Genomic DNA, 16,181 nt, shown 5'->3' with positions numbered 1-16,181 from the left:
AGAACTTGGTATAGTTACTTTTGTTTTATTTAACCGAGAGTACTATAACTCGTCGTCCAACTTCAATGATTGCGTGCAATTTATTATTGAAGCCATCATATTATTCAGTTTTACAATTATATCATTATTAATATACACACATATATATATATATATATATATATATCTTTAACTAAAGCAGATCCTACTATTCGTTTTTCTAGGTTTTATTTGCGACGCTTTCTGGTACTACTCTACGTAATGTTACAATACTTCGTTAAATCTTTAAAATAACTTTCAAAATTATAATTTAAAAAAAAATGTATCACGCGAATTTCTATTTGTTGAGTCTTAATTCAAGAGACTGCGTTTATTCTAATTGTTTTTCATTCTACTTCATGGAATTGCTTCACCTTTTTATAACTTAATTCAGGAGAATACTGTCGTTGCTTTCTGTTCATTTTACTTCGTGATGATTACCTAATATAGTTTTAACTTCATTTCAAAACGCAAGCATACTGTGTTTTAGGGAACGAGGTATCTGTTGAATACACACATGCATACAGTACGAACACACGCATGTACATACAATACGAACACATACACACAAAACGAACACACATACATACATACAGTAAGAATACACACATGCATACAGTACGAACACACGCATGTACATACAATACGAACACATACACGTACTTACATATATTATATACAAACGTACACATAATATACAAACACACATACAGATGCAGACAACCGCGTATTACTTTAGGAGATTGCTTAACTCCGTTAGTCTTATGTTAGTTTACCCTATAGATGTTTGCCCACTTTAAGTAACACGAAGTCACTTAGAAATGACATGTACGTAAAGCCACTCTCGATTTAAGTAACACGAAGTCACTTAGAAAGGATATGTACGTAAAGCACCTTTCGACTTAAGTAATATGAAGCCACTGTGCAAGATCATGTACCAAAAGCAATACAAATGCATAGATACAATACGAAGACATATACATACATAAAATACAAACACACACATGTATAGATACAATACAAAGATATATATACATACATAAAATACAAACACACATGCGTACATACATACAATACGAACATATGTGCATACATACACACAAAACGAACACACATACATACATACAGTAATTAGAAATGACATGTACATAAAGCACCTTTCGAGTGACTTCGTGTTACTTAAATCGAGAGTGGCTTTATGTACATGTCATTTCTAAGTGACTTCGTGTTACTTAAGTCGAAAGGTGCTTTATGTACATGACCTTCTTAAGGGGCTTCCCTTCATGTTACTGATGTCATGCACTTGATCAACAAACTTTGTGTAACTAAAATAGAAATGACCTTGTGTTAAATGCTCTTCGCTAATGGAAAGAAATCAGACGTTGGCTATTATCTTGTCCTGTTAGTTGAGTTTCATTAATTTGCCCATCTTTTTTACCACAGCTGAAAGCTTGAGGCAACGTCTGTGGTTAGAAAAAATACACAAGAATTGAGTCTCAACGACGAAATACACATTAGGTAGGTGATCTGATTTCGTGCTGGTAAAAGTTCAGTCATGGCTGTCTGAGTTTTTGTATGAACACAATAACTTTTATGGGCAAAATATTTTGTTCTGTATGGTGATAAACCTTCTGGCGTTGAAAAACATGTAAATAATAAAGACAAAAATCATGACATGCCAGTAACTGTTTCATTTTATCTGCTTAGAATGCTTTTTGTGAATGAATTATGATTAGTGAAACCAAATTACGGCTTGAGGTCATGTGACGTTAAGAGGTCGTTTTGTGTTGTAAAATATATATATATGTGTGTATGTTTATGGTTGTACGTTTTCAGAATTAAAAAATTGTTTCAATTAGTAAAAGTAACTGTTGGTATCCAAGTGTGTGAAGTACAACACTAGATACATAGAATTGGTCTATCAATTCCCAGCTGTGCTGACTCAAACGGTAAATACTTAGAATTATTCTGTTGGTGTTTAAGTGTGTGAAGTACAACACTAGATACTTAGAATTGGTCTATCAATTCCCAGCTGTGCTGACTCAAACGGTAAATACTTAGAATTATTCTGTTGGTGTCTAAGTGTGTGAAGTACAACACTAGATACATAGAATTGGTCTATCAATTCCCAGCTGTGCTGACTCAAACAGTAAATACTTAGAATTATTCTGTTGGTGTCTAAGTGCGTGGAGTTCAACAATAGATACATAGAATTGGTCTATTAATTCCCAGTTGTGCTGAGTCAAACGGTAAATACTTAAAATTATTCTGTTGGTGTCTAAGTGTGTGGAGTACAACACTAGGTACTTAGAATTGGTCTATTAATACCCAGATGCGCTGACTCAAACAGTAAATACTTAGAATTATTCTGTTGGTGTCTAAGTGTGTGGAGTACAACACTAGATACTTAGAATTGGTCTAGTAATTCCCAGCTGTGCTGACTCAAACAGTAAATACTTAGAATTATTCTGTTGGTGTCTAAGTGTGTGGAGTACAACACTAGATACTAATAATTGGTCTATCAGTAAGTAGCTGTGCTGATTCTAAGAGTCTGTTGGTACCCAGATTTGTAGAATACAACACTAGATGCTTAGTTTGATCTGTTAGTACATAGTTGTGTTGGCATCACTAGAGAAAATGTATAGATACGTATGTGGTCTACAACATCTCGTTAATAAAATATTATCTCTTTTACAAAATTAATCGATAACAGTTTTTTGTATCTTTCAACTTTTTGCATATAAAACTTTTATAGAATATAACTAATTGAAATAAATAACTGTTTAGGAATGAACATTACTGACGTTAATGGTGGTGTACGGGAGGAACGTTCACATTTCGATACTTGCATATTATAGAGTATACATAAATATCAAAAAATTTAAAGTAGTTACCAATACTAAAGTAAAACAGTTTAAGTAAAATATAAGTTCTTGATAAGTTATTTTATTGATAAATAAAATCTAGCAATATCATTTGCATGATATTTCAAAACCATAGTTATGCTTTATAAAGCCTCGTACATGATTCAAAACGTTTTTTCAAGTGCTTTTCCTCAGCAAAAAAAATATTTTTTAAAAACATATTCTGTCAATTAAAAAAATTGTGGCAACTCTCATGAATGTCTGCTTTGAATTTTTTTTAAATAATTTTCGTGTAAAGCTTCATAATAACTAGGGGAAAGTGATGTAAGACGGCCCCCTTCGGTAAAACGATCATCCTTGTATATCATCAGTTTGGCGTGTCACTGTTTTTCAGGTGGTTCTTTGCATAAACATACTGGTCGCGAATGTAGATGATCAAATTGCGACTTTCTTTTTTGTTTTTCAACAACTTTTATCCAATGTCAGCACTTTGACTTTTTTATGATTATAAAGTTGAAATTTCAGGAAATTTCACTTTGTTGATTTCAGACAATGAGGAATTATAGACAGCCGAATATACAACAATGGACAAACAGTTCACGTTCACTGTTTTTCTATAACGTCGATTGTTTTACAACGAGTAGCTTGGGGTAGACAGTTCCACTTTAGTGCCCATGATTCTAATAAACAAAATGCAAGGATAAGTAACTAAAAAAAGTTACCAGCGAAGTTGAGTATTTAAAAACGACAAGTAATAGAGTATCTTGCTCTTTGAAAAAAAATCGAATAGCAGGAAAAAACGAATTAACATTCATCCAGTAAATAATTATGTACGGGTTAGAAAAAAATGTCTAAAAAACGCTTTCCTTGAATATTACATTTAATTTGAAATATTTTGTGCAAAGTTTTTACAAAGTTTCTATACGACTTGGTGCACATAAAATATGTCATTTTGTATTGTCTTAAAATAGTTTGTTTCATGTTTTTAGTTTGATTCTTCTATGTTTTAAGAAAACTCTGGGCGATATTAGGTGATAATAAATATCAAATTCAGAAAAATATTAATAAATTGTATGTAATATTACTCATAAATACGATTATAAAGAAAATGTTAATAATTGTAACTCATAAATAATATTGCTTATAAGATTAATAGTGAAACACCTCTAAAACGTAGGAAGCTAATATTGAATTCATTTGCAAATACATAAGTGGAATTACTTAGTGAATTAACAAATTGCTATATAGCTGAACCTCGTGTCTTCATTGTTAATGCTTTTGTTAGTTTAAGAATATAGTGTAACATTTGTACGAGTATACGTTTATTTTTTTGTAATTTCCCCATAGACTTTCACACCAGAATACAAAATATGTGTTTAATTAAACGTTTGAGTAAAGTTATATATATATATATGATTGTCAAACCTAAACAACAAACTGCTTTTTCAAAAATAGAATGATTAATTTTTTATAAGACGTTGAAAAGTTGAATTAAGGGAGCAATAACAAAACATCTTGTACTAGGCAGATTTCAGTTTTGGACTTCTGTAAAATTGATAGGCTTGATGGTAGCTTTAGGCTTAACAACACAGCACATTGTTTTAAAAAGTGGGCAGTTGAATAATTATTTTAAAACATACAGTGAGTTTTAAACTTATAAAAAAAGATATTGGTTTGTTCCATAATAACTTCAGCAGTTTTTACCTAATGAACATAAGTTTTTCAAGGTTACTATTTTATAAATGTTTCACAATTATTGGTTGCCAAGTTACTCCCATTCTTTGTTGCTTGGTTTCATTTGGTGGATAATTTTCTATGAATGTTGTTTAATGTTGTTAAACAATATAGGTCTGAACATAGACTCTGCTAACTGAATATAATTTTTCAAAATATAAAACAAAATCTTATCGTATTGGAAAATACATAAAAAAAGAGAAAGAAGCCTAATAAAATACATAAGTATGAAAGAGTTGTATCGCTAGAATTCCGATGATTCTGCTCTATTGCCTTTTTAATACTATAGTTCAAGCCATTTTTTATTCAGTAAAAACAATCCTTGTTTAAAAGTACTGGAAAAATGGAAGAAAGAATTACTGAAAGTCTGCTGTGAAATAACTCTGTCTGTAATGATAAATATCTGTTAGAACACTCCCAGATTTGTATTCTTTTTCTATAATGAAGTTATTTGTTTCATTGTTTTATAAAAAAGTCTATAGTAAATTATCGTTTTTTAAAACAATGTACAATTTATTTCTAGTTTCCATTCTTTTAATAGTGTTTTTTCTCTGACTCTATAAATCATTCTTGTGTGAAATCACGAGACGGCACGCATCGTCACAAGCAGTATTACTTCGGGATGAACAACTGCCATTAAAACGTAATTAGAATAAAAAACGTGCAATTATTGGAAGAAACGTATGGATCTACCATAGAAAGGACTCGACTTATGTCTTTATAAAAGAAGAGTCTAACAACAGCTGTTATCAAATACTTTTCTAAAAAAAATTTTTTTTTCATGCAAAGAAAATGGACTGATCTGACCTCACGGTTTTTATGTATTGAATTCCAATGTTGCTTGGCTAAAAAATATAACATAATGCAACTTATAAACAGCTGCAGAAACTTTATGAAAGAAAACCCAGTTTGTTTCTAGAGCTGCTATTGTTGCCAAGCCCCCAGTAGCAGAGCGGTATGTCTGCGGACTTACAACGCTAGAATCCGGGTTTTGATACCCGTGGTGGGCAGAGCACAGATAGCCCATTGTGTAGCTATGTGCTTAACTTAAACAAACAAACAAACATTATTGCCAATATTGAAGCCATCTAGCAAACATTACTTAAGAAAAATTTATGAAGAAAATTATTAATTGGTTTTCAGACCTTCTGCTGTAACCAATATTACAGACACCTATCGGACATCATTCGTAAACATCAAAGCTAGATATAATTGTCTTCGGTCGTTGAATTCTAAACTACAGAATAATATATGCTACAGTGCCCTTTTTGTAAAGAATTTTCGGGTCTTTCACAGTGACAACAAAAGCCCTTTTGATTACCTGTTTAAGTTTTGTAAGAAGCGTGTATCTTCTCCTGAGATGTTATGTTAACAGCCGCACTGGATAATCAGTACGTGTGTGTGTGTTTACCTACTACTGCATATATGACGTTACAGATCTCTTTAACCACTGTACAGCTTCCTACTTGCACAATATACTTGATCAATAAACAGGAGATCACAAAGCGAGGTTTATCTGGTTCGGATTAAAACTTACAAGTAAGAAAAGATTGAGAGTAACTGTAGATGAATATGAGACATATCAAGAAGGGTTGATGGATAGCTAGACACTTTGTATAGATTAATGATGTGAAAGTTCTCCTTATGAGCATATAACTGATTTTTAGCTAATTAATAAACATACTTTAACTTTTTATACCGGTAGAAGGATGTAATTTTCTGTAATTAAAAATCTAGTAATAACCCGACTGGTTGTTAGGCCTACTTTTTTTCTTTCATTCAATCAATTATTCAATTTGAGAAAATCCTTCTTCGAGCGTATAAAATTATTTCATAACTAGTAAGAAACCAACTTGTTGGTTGAGAAGGGTTTAATTTTATCCTAACCTGGCCAAAATTTATATACTAAAACATTCTTAACATGAATGAGTTCGTATAGATTATTGTTTTTCTATTTAAATGAGATGTTAAAATTTTCTGAAAACCTTTGTAATGAAAACAGATATTTGAGGATGTCTGAGTTTCTAACCATTTGTACTTTAGGTGTTTTATGAGGTGTGACGCTGTCCAGAGGAAACAGTATTTAAATTGTTGTTTGAAATATATGATCCTTTAATTATGACAGATAAAATAAGGTTTTCTGATGATTTATTGTAGTGAAAGACTATTAAAAGCATCACGGGATTTCTATAAAGCACAATTGAATCAAGCCATTTTTAAAATTCTGTTTTGTCAACAACCAAAAAAAAAAAAAACCAACAGCAAGTAGTATAAAAGAAATAATTATACCCATACTGCCATCTGACTCCCTGCAGTATAATAATATATCCAAAGATGGAAGAATGATAAACTAGAAACCAACCTACAACAAATGCGGATCACTGAGTGACTTATTTCAAAAAGGGACAAACAGGAGTATTTCAGTAAGAAGTATATATATATATATACATGGTCGTTAGACGTATAAAAGTTACAGAAATATGTAATACTCTATAAATGTCACGAGCTATTGCTCTAAGGTAGGTGTTGGTTATTATTAAGTTGACAGATGACAGTTATTTACCTCGATGATGATGGTTGGAGGAAGTAAAGTAAATCCCGCATTTATTCTGAAATCGTTAGGGGGAAAAAAAGAAACTAAACCTAACGTGTACTTTTGCGCACGTTAGGTGTGCGATTATATAATAATCACTCCCTACTCTGTCAAACAAAATATATATAAGTTGAATTTTATATCTACCTAAACCTCATGAAAGGCGTAACTTGAAGAATTATTGTCTTTTCTTTATCGACCCGCCATTCGAAACGGAAAAACCTAAATATATATAGATAAATATTTAAATTCAGATTTTGGCAGGACATTAAATTATTTATTTGGCCGGTTCGTAAGTTATCTGGGGGATAAATTTGTGAACTTTTACCAGCTTTTCATGTTTTGTTAGAAAATGAGCTTTAAAGATTGGTGTCATTAGGAATAATGGGTTTATAGTGAACGCATGTTTCCACACCTAATTATTACAACATTTACAGCAAATTTTTTTAATTAAGTTAAATATTACAAAACACGATTCTAAACATGAACTTAACTGTTTATTTACTAGTTACTACTGATAGATACATAAAGGAAGTTATACATTGTATTATATCATGAGAGATAAAAACAGTTTAACGTTATTATCATTTTTGTATTAGTCTTGCAATGACATGGTAATGTTTTTTTTTGTTTTTTTTCATTTTAGTGCAGGTTTCATTCAGAAACCCGGCGAAGCAAAAACAACAACTAATAAACCAGATATCCGTGACAAAAATCATGATTGACTGCAGATTTTTTTTCAGATTCCTCTTAATTTGACCATTAGGGATTTCAGACCATCAAAGGGTAAAATTAGCATTCCAGATTTATCTTTTGTCTGTCACAAGTTTCTGCTTAAAAGGTCTTTCGTGTAATGCCAGAAGTGGTTAGCTGAGCTAGATCATAACGGTAAAAAATCTATCTGAAATGTTATTAGTATGCATTGCAATAGTTAGACCTGAAGTGCTATTTTTACCCATCTCTGACTTGAAACTCGTAATGAATTAAGTACGAGTAACTATAGGGAAAATGTAAAATTGTATGACTTTTATCACGATTATGTAACATAATTGTTTTGTGATCTTTTTATTAAACTGTATATTGTACAAATTGTTTAACTTTTACGAGTTGATATTTCTATATATTTTGGTGTTATAATAACTCTTCTGTAAAAAAAGTGGAGTACGTTAAAAATCTACATAAAAAACAATAGTTATGAGTCCATCTATATCATAAACATGTATTCTAATGCAAATTGTCTATTGTGACATGAAAAAAAATAACTGTTCGATTTTACTAGGAACTTGTCTTCTTTAATCAGTTGGATTGGACACAACGATCGAGTTTGTGACTAATACCAATGCACTGTAACTGCCTTTATAAACTTCGCTTTCGATTTGATAGTACAGTACATCACTAAACTACTTAAAATCTTTATTTTCGAATATAACTGACACTAGTTTGATATCGAATCTAATATTTATTGATATGCCAATGGCCCATTGTGAGTATGTTTACATTGAAACAGCTGTGTAAGTACTGCGGAAGTAAAACGTATATACTTCCGAAAAATCACAATTAATTTTAGAATCGGAAATTTGCCACACAAGTACCAGACGTCCCAGTTTTTAGCCAAAAAGAAACAGTAACAGTATAAAATTGTCTCAGTTTCTCTGTACCTCAGCGTGACTTTGATATATATACGGTTTGTCATTATTTACTGTTCCTTTAAATTTTACTTGGATAATAACTTGACAACGACAAATCACACGGTATACCTCTCTCTGCTAAGTTGTCTTAGCTTAACCTGTCACTGGGCAACTGCAGGAATTAAGATTTGAAAACCTGCCCAGCAGCGAAAGAGAAACAAAGAAGCAATTTGTTTTCAGTAGGCTCAAAACAACTTAAGCGCGTTTTTTATTTTATTTATCTTTTTAGCTATATAAATTTTTAACAACGTTTTTGTCTGTGGTTTCAAAACGCAATGCAATAAACATAAAATTATTTAATATGTATAAAAACGTGTATTATTGTGATTTAAGCTGTTACAGTGTTACTCCGTATAAAAAAAAATAGTCCCAGTTTTTCTCTCTGGAAGTTTTGTTACCCTAGTGACTCAAGCGATAATAAATAATTAGGCTTAGCTAAGGAAACGAAGGGTTTGTTTGTTTGTAGCTAAGCGAAAAACTACACAATGAACTATCTTCGCTGTGTTCACCATGAATATCGAAAACCGTTTTCTATCGTTCTAACTTCCCAGACTTACCACTGTGCCACTTGAGGGCTAAAAATCCAAGGAGCTAACATATGTATACTTTATCATTTACAGGTATTTAAATACGATGACCAAACTGACTTAATGTAGGAAATCGTTCATTAACCAGTATTATGAATTCTAAGCGACCAATACACAAATATATCTGAGTCCCATTTGAAATATGATATAAATATTCCACCATTGCCTAACGCCACCTTGTTTTTTTTTTTTGTTTTTTTCGTCCATGGTCAATACACGCAACTGCAAAAGCTTTGGTTTTTAAAAACGGATCACTGCTACTGGTTAATCTCTGGAAACCTTGGGTAACCTTCTTTTGTTTCCATAGCAACCAGAATGTTATTTCTTTTAATCATTTCGTTTGTTTGTTTAAAACATTTTCTTTAATGCAGCTTACGTATAAATGCTATAAATTACTTCTGTAGCCAAAAAGGGAAATAAAATTCAAATATTTTGCATATCAAAGTTTAATTTAGAAACCATCTGAAATATTATTTAGTTTCATTTGAGCGTTTTATCATACTCTTAACAAAGTTAAGCCTCATTCGTTAGTGGTTGAATAGTATGATTTTTTTTTTTTTTACCCTGTAACTGAACTGCTATTTCAAATGTGTTTTTTCTTGATAAATTTGATGCACCTTTTGGTTCGTTACTAGTCACTCGTAAACAAAATGTAATTTATATAAACATTATAAAGACTTTGGATCCTACGAAATGGGTTAGTAACGACGAAACATTGTAAATATTGTAGAAGAAAATCATCAAACGTAAAAACAAAAAAAAAACGATGAAAAAGTCTGGTTTGGTTTTGTTAAACACAAAGCTATACATCTGACTGTTTTTGCTCTGCCTACCACGAGTATCAAAACCCGAATTTTAGTCTTACCACTGAGCCACTGAATGGGGAGGGGTACTTAAAAGACTGAAAAATGTAATTATCAGGTCTGCATGAATCACGAAGGAGACAACTAAAACAGTTGATGTAGAATAACGAAAAAAACCGTATTGGATATAATTAGAATAAAAACCTCGTTGTGTAATAACGATCAATACGTTTCTCAGAGCGTTTATAACACATCAAGAATCGCTATTGCGTGGCTTCTAAGATTACATACAGCAGGCATTGCTTTCACTGTTTTAGTGTGGTCTAATGAGACGAGTCTTATGCCTGACAAAATATAAAAAAGTGGAGAACTCGACAAGTCTTGATTGGAATTTATATAATACATAAAAGCAAAGCAAAAGTGGTCGTAAATAATATCAATAAAGCAGATGTAAATTAGACAGTGCGAGAGAGTATTTACTTTACAGTGATCATGATTCGTTGAAAATTGGCTGTGTTTTATCAGAATAATATTTATATGTGTTCTCATGAATTGAAGATTGTTTTTCTTTTATGTATAATTTTTTTGCGATATCCCAAAGAATCTAGTCAAAAGTACATTTTTGTCTGGTGGTTTTGGAGAGTCGACAGAACACACACACACATACATACATATATTTGTAAAACATATTCTTCGCATTTTAATAATATTCTTAAGAATTGATTGCCGTACATATTTTCATAATTCTCAAAGGTAAATTTTCTTTTTTGTTTTATATAGAATATACTTTGAGATGAAGAACGAAATAATGAAAATATTTTTTTTTGTGTTCGAACATTAGATAAGAAATTTAACCATTTTATTGGCAAAAAGCAACAACAACAACAAAGACATTATGATAGCTGAAGAACGTACTGGAACGTGTATGTTTTTTACTCTACTATTTCACTGTAACAAAAATACAAAATGTCATGCAGATTTTTCGTGGTTGTTTTCAAGGAATTTAGCATTTGAAGAAATCTATAAAGCAATATCATTTTATGCTTTTATCTCATTCAAAATAAGGCAGTTTCCTTGGCGATGCGTTTCAGGAAGAATATAAACAAAATATAGACCCTTGTTTCAATAATGAACCCATTAAATGAAAAACAATTTGGTAATACCACTCTTTTTTTAATAAACAAGCACAGTATAAAACTGGAAGCGCTCCCTGGGCATCATCTAATCCTTGTAGCTTAGAAATCTAACGAGTCTTCCAGAACAGTAACTGCCATTGTTCATTTAAAGGTCTTAAGTCCAGAGTCAATGAAGACTTAAAGGATCTCGTAAGTCACAGACATCAAGCCACTAAGTAAAGTCGTGGATATGAAACACGCCAGTTTTAACAGATTAAAGTTAATGTGTTACAGACCTATAGGAAGCCAGAGGATAAATTGTAGCACAGCAGATGCACTGTTTTTAGATGATTCGATATAAGAAGCAAAGTTTTCCATTAAAAGCTATCAGTGTTTGTTTATTATGTTAGTTCACATAATCTATCTATATACTCAACTGTCTATTAGTCTGTTTGCCTGACTTTGAATTATTATGTACGTAAGTAAAGCCAGCCCAGAAGCTTATGCAGGATGTTAAAGTAAAATAATATATTTCTAGATACAGTGAATTTTATTGTTGATATGATTGGCAAGTGAGGCTTATTCTATTATTTCTTTAGCACTCTCAGTTGTAACGTTTGATATATATACACTTTTATTAATTCATAATTATTATTGTACTTTTATTACAAATATTACTTTGCACTGAAAACTTATAATATGGATTTAGGAATAACCTAAATATCCTAAGCTGTCCTAACCTCGTACGATATTATCGGGTTTACGGCCGAAAATGTCGTAAACAGCGAGGATTCCTATTTGCTGAAACACTTTTTTATTACTTTTGTGTAACTCTGAGCTCAAGAGCGATATATTTTGATAACTTTGCTCATTGTTGGTTTGTTTTTTCGTATAAATTTGAATAGACAGCTTCATATCCCTTGTCGAGTCAGCTGCAAGTTTACAGATTTGTAATGCTAAATGTTCTCCAGTAGATCAGCAGTACCTTAACGATTTATAACGCTAAAATCCAGAGCTAGATTCCCCGTTGTGGTTAGAGAGCAGGTTGCCCGTTGAGTAGCTTTGCACGAAAAAACAACAACACGATAGCTTGCTTTAAATGAACGTTTATGATAATTCAGTAATACTTGCTGTTATATTCGCATGGGATGTTTGATATGAACAGAGGAATTTTCAAGACTAAAAACGACACAAGTAATGTGCGCATATACAAAGATATAATTCCGAAGTACATATTTCGTAGGCTTAATTTTTCTAATTTATTAAAAAGCATGAGCATCTATACGTGTGTGGTATCCAACATAACATTAAATTTAAAGACAACAAGGGAACTATTGGTCCATCTTGGCCATCCCATCCAATAAACTCAAACAATAACGACATAAAAAACACAAAGCCAGCCCTTATCATTCCAATATTTTTCAAGCTATCCCTGAAGATCCTTTAAATTTACTGCAATCACCATATCTGAAGATAACCCATTCCAAATACCAACTACCCTGTTAGAAAAATAAAACTGTCTTAGATAAAGATTACCTCTACCATACCAAAATTTAAGTGTTCCATAATTCCGCCATCTTCACCATTAAGCACGAATAAAGATGATGCATCGACATCATCAGTTCTCTTAACATTCTTAAACAACCCAATAAGATCCCTTCTGTCTTTTTTTAAAGAGAAAACAATTTCAAAGATCTTAATCTGTCCTCTTATGACAACTTTTCCATCCCAGATATCATCCTAGTAGCCCTATTCTGAACTTTTTCCAACAGTTCGATGTCTTTCCTTAAAAAAAGGATATCAAAACTGAACAAAACCGTCCATATTTAGCCTAACCAGTGACCTAAATATAGTGGATCAGGAGCAGAATTTGAAGATTTTGATTCTATAGTAACTGCATTTAGACAGCCACCCTGGTGTTTATTTCACTCTTTATTATAGGTAACTGTCAACGTAACCAGATCTTCTTTGGTGAATATGTAAATGCCAAGTTGAGAAATTTTGGCCCATTCTTAATTTTCGTCAACTTTTATCACGTGATTGGAAAGACAAAGTTATTATATATTAATGTTTCGTCAAAATGATAATTCTTAATACAAGGATTGGTAATACCCATAATTCTGTTTCTTATTACGAGGATGAGTAGTGTCCGTAATTCTAATTCTCAGTAAGAAGACGGGTTGTGTTTGTAATTCTAGTTCTTAGTCTTAAGTTACTGATGTCTGGTCTGTATTATGACGTGCTATATATTAATAGTCCTTTTTGTTGATGACCCTCTTTGGGTAAATTTAATGAGTTGGTAAGTAGCAGGTTCACTTGGGATATAACCAGCAAGAGCATATGAAAGTATTATGTGAAGCGATAACTGATCATCAATAAGATGAGAAGAAACCATGATGTCACGCGATTAAACGAGGCGAAACTGTGATGTTCGCTGTAACTATTCACCAGTAAGATGAGGAGAAACCATGATGTCACGCGATTAAACGAGGCGAAACTGTGATGTTCGCTGTAACTATTCACCAGTAAGATGAGGAGAAACCATGATGTCACGCGATTAAACGTGGCGAAACTGTGATGTTCGCTGTAACTATTCACCAGTAAGACGAGGAGAAACCATGATGTCACGCGATTAAACGAGGCGAAACTGTGATGTTCGCTGTAACTATTCACCGGTAAGACGAGGAGAAACCATGATGTCACGCGATTAAACGAGGCGAAACTGTGATGTTTGCTGTAACTATTCATCAGTAAAACGAGGCCAATCTATGATGTTACGCGATAACTGTTTACCAGTAAGACTGAATAATTCGTAACAGTGTGTCAAAATTCGGGTGAAAATTTGGGTTTTATCTTCTACCATTTTGTTACACGTCATAATCTTCGACACATACGGTTTAAGCAGTGTGCTATATGGTGTTTGTTTATTTATGTATTGCATTCTGTAACCAATGGTCTATAGCTTATTGTTTTTCTTAGCTATATAAGAAGCAGCTTAAACCTAGAAAGAAAGACGCTTAGGGTGGCATTTTTCCATTATACTTTTTCAAGATGAATTAATCTTTACGTCTTTCACTTGTGGTCATCCTTATTGGTAGAAAGTATCTCTGGAGTTTTAAATTAGATAACGTTTAGAAGGCACTTATCTTTTTCTCATGAAAATGAAATAAGCAGGAATTGTTTATGTATCTGTCTTTCTATAGTGTGTGTCACGTGAGAAACACTAAACTACTCGTTACTGTAGCAAAATAATTTAGGTAAAGAGGGCACCAGTTCGATGCTTCAATTACAACAGTCTAATCACACATAGCTGAGGGAATGAGAAAACGTAGTCGTCAAAACCGTTATAGATATGGAGAAAAAGACTCCTTGTGTATTTGAGTATGGCATATAAGTACTTATAACGTCATACGCAACACTAAAATGACAATCTGGATTAATGTTTAACCAGCCACAATTAACTCCAACATATACGGTATCTCTATACTAACCTATTCTATGTTTAAATAACGTCAGAGTTTAGTCCAACGTCAAAGCAGGAACTACAATGAGGAAAAATAGTCCAAATTTCAGCCATGATACCGGAATTAAGCTATTTCTTGCCTCCTTAGATTCCTATATTGTAATAAAGATTTAGATTTGAATCGTATTTGTCCTACGATCAGTGGTTGATAGGGAGTAATATTAGATCCAATTCCCAGGAGAGTAGGAATTTGCCAATTTCAAAATAACACTTTTCCTTTGTTCTTTCTTTTTTTTATCCTCCAGCTTCTAAATTTCTCTCCTGTGTCTCATCGAATTGTTTTGTTTTTTTTGTTCTTCTTGTCATTACTTTCTAGCTTTCATTCCTTTGTTTCGTCAATTCATGCGTTCTTTAGAAAGTTTCTAAACTTTTGTATCTGTTCACCATAGTAACCTAAAGCTCCGAATTAGTGCGCTTTACCTAGAAACTAATTCTATTGAACTTCCTCACGACACAACGAACAGAAGCTCTGTATTTCTCACACTAAAAGTATAGTGTGTTTACAGGTTCGTTGGTGAAGATGATTTTTGAACTTATCCTATATTTGATTATCGAATTTATTCAGTCCAACTTATGTGTAACTCAATAAAATTAATTTTCAACAAAAAAACTGCTAGTTTGTGCAACATTATTTAACAGCTTTACAGTGGTTTATTGCTATGTAATGATTAACTCTATCCTTGTATGTTTCACTGAATGGCTTTTCATACAATCGCTGAACTACACTGGAACCTGGGTTCCCCTGTATATTTGTTTCTTCCATGAAACACGCTTGCTTTTAAATGAAGACGAACACACAGATCAATGTAACTACATTATATTGCTTTTTTTTTCTTTTTCATTGACAGTTAATAAATATTTCAAAGATGTAATCTGAAACTAACGATGTTTTACGATAAAAATTAATTTGTAAGTAATTCTCGCCCTTTAAACCGTGTGGGCGTTATAATGGTACGGTCAATCCCACTTTTCGTTGGTAAGAGAGTTGGCTGTGTATGGGGTTGTCTAGCTAGCTGCCTTTTCTCAGTCTATCACTTGAAAATTGGAGACGGCTAGCGCAGATAGCCTTCGAGTAGCTTTGCACGAAATTTAACGAAAAACAAAATTATATGTAATTGTTTATTATTTCAAAATTAGTCCCCCAGTAGGTTAGAGATTTACAACGCTACAATCCGGAGTTTGTTCCTCGCGGTGGACAAAATGCAGATAACCTATTATATCGCTTTGCGCTAAAATATACAAACCTTAGAATTTAT

General features: G+C 32.3%; 1 protein-coding gene across 4 annotated transcripts in view; it reads left to right on the top strand.

Moving 5' to 3' along the window:
* The window catches only part of LOC106459884 (ubiquitin-conjugating enzyme E2Q-like protein 1), a 54,764-nt gene that overhangs the window by 7,480 nt on the left and 31,103 nt on the right, over window positions 1-16,181 (top strand). The gene's annotated exons all lie outside the window — the stretch shown is intronic.

This window comes from Limulus polyphemus, unplaced genomic scaffold (genome assembly GCF_000517525.1).
Source record: "Limulus polyphemus unplaced genomic scaffold, Limulus_polyphemus-2.1.2 Scaffold675, whole genome shotgun sequence".
Taxonomy (NCBI): Eukaryota; Metazoa; Arthropoda; class Merostomata; order Xiphosura; family Limulidae; genus Limulus; species Limulus polyphemus.
The sequence above is the reverse complement of the archived record's forward strand: the minus strand, read 5'-3'. Positions and strand labels throughout refer to the sequence as shown.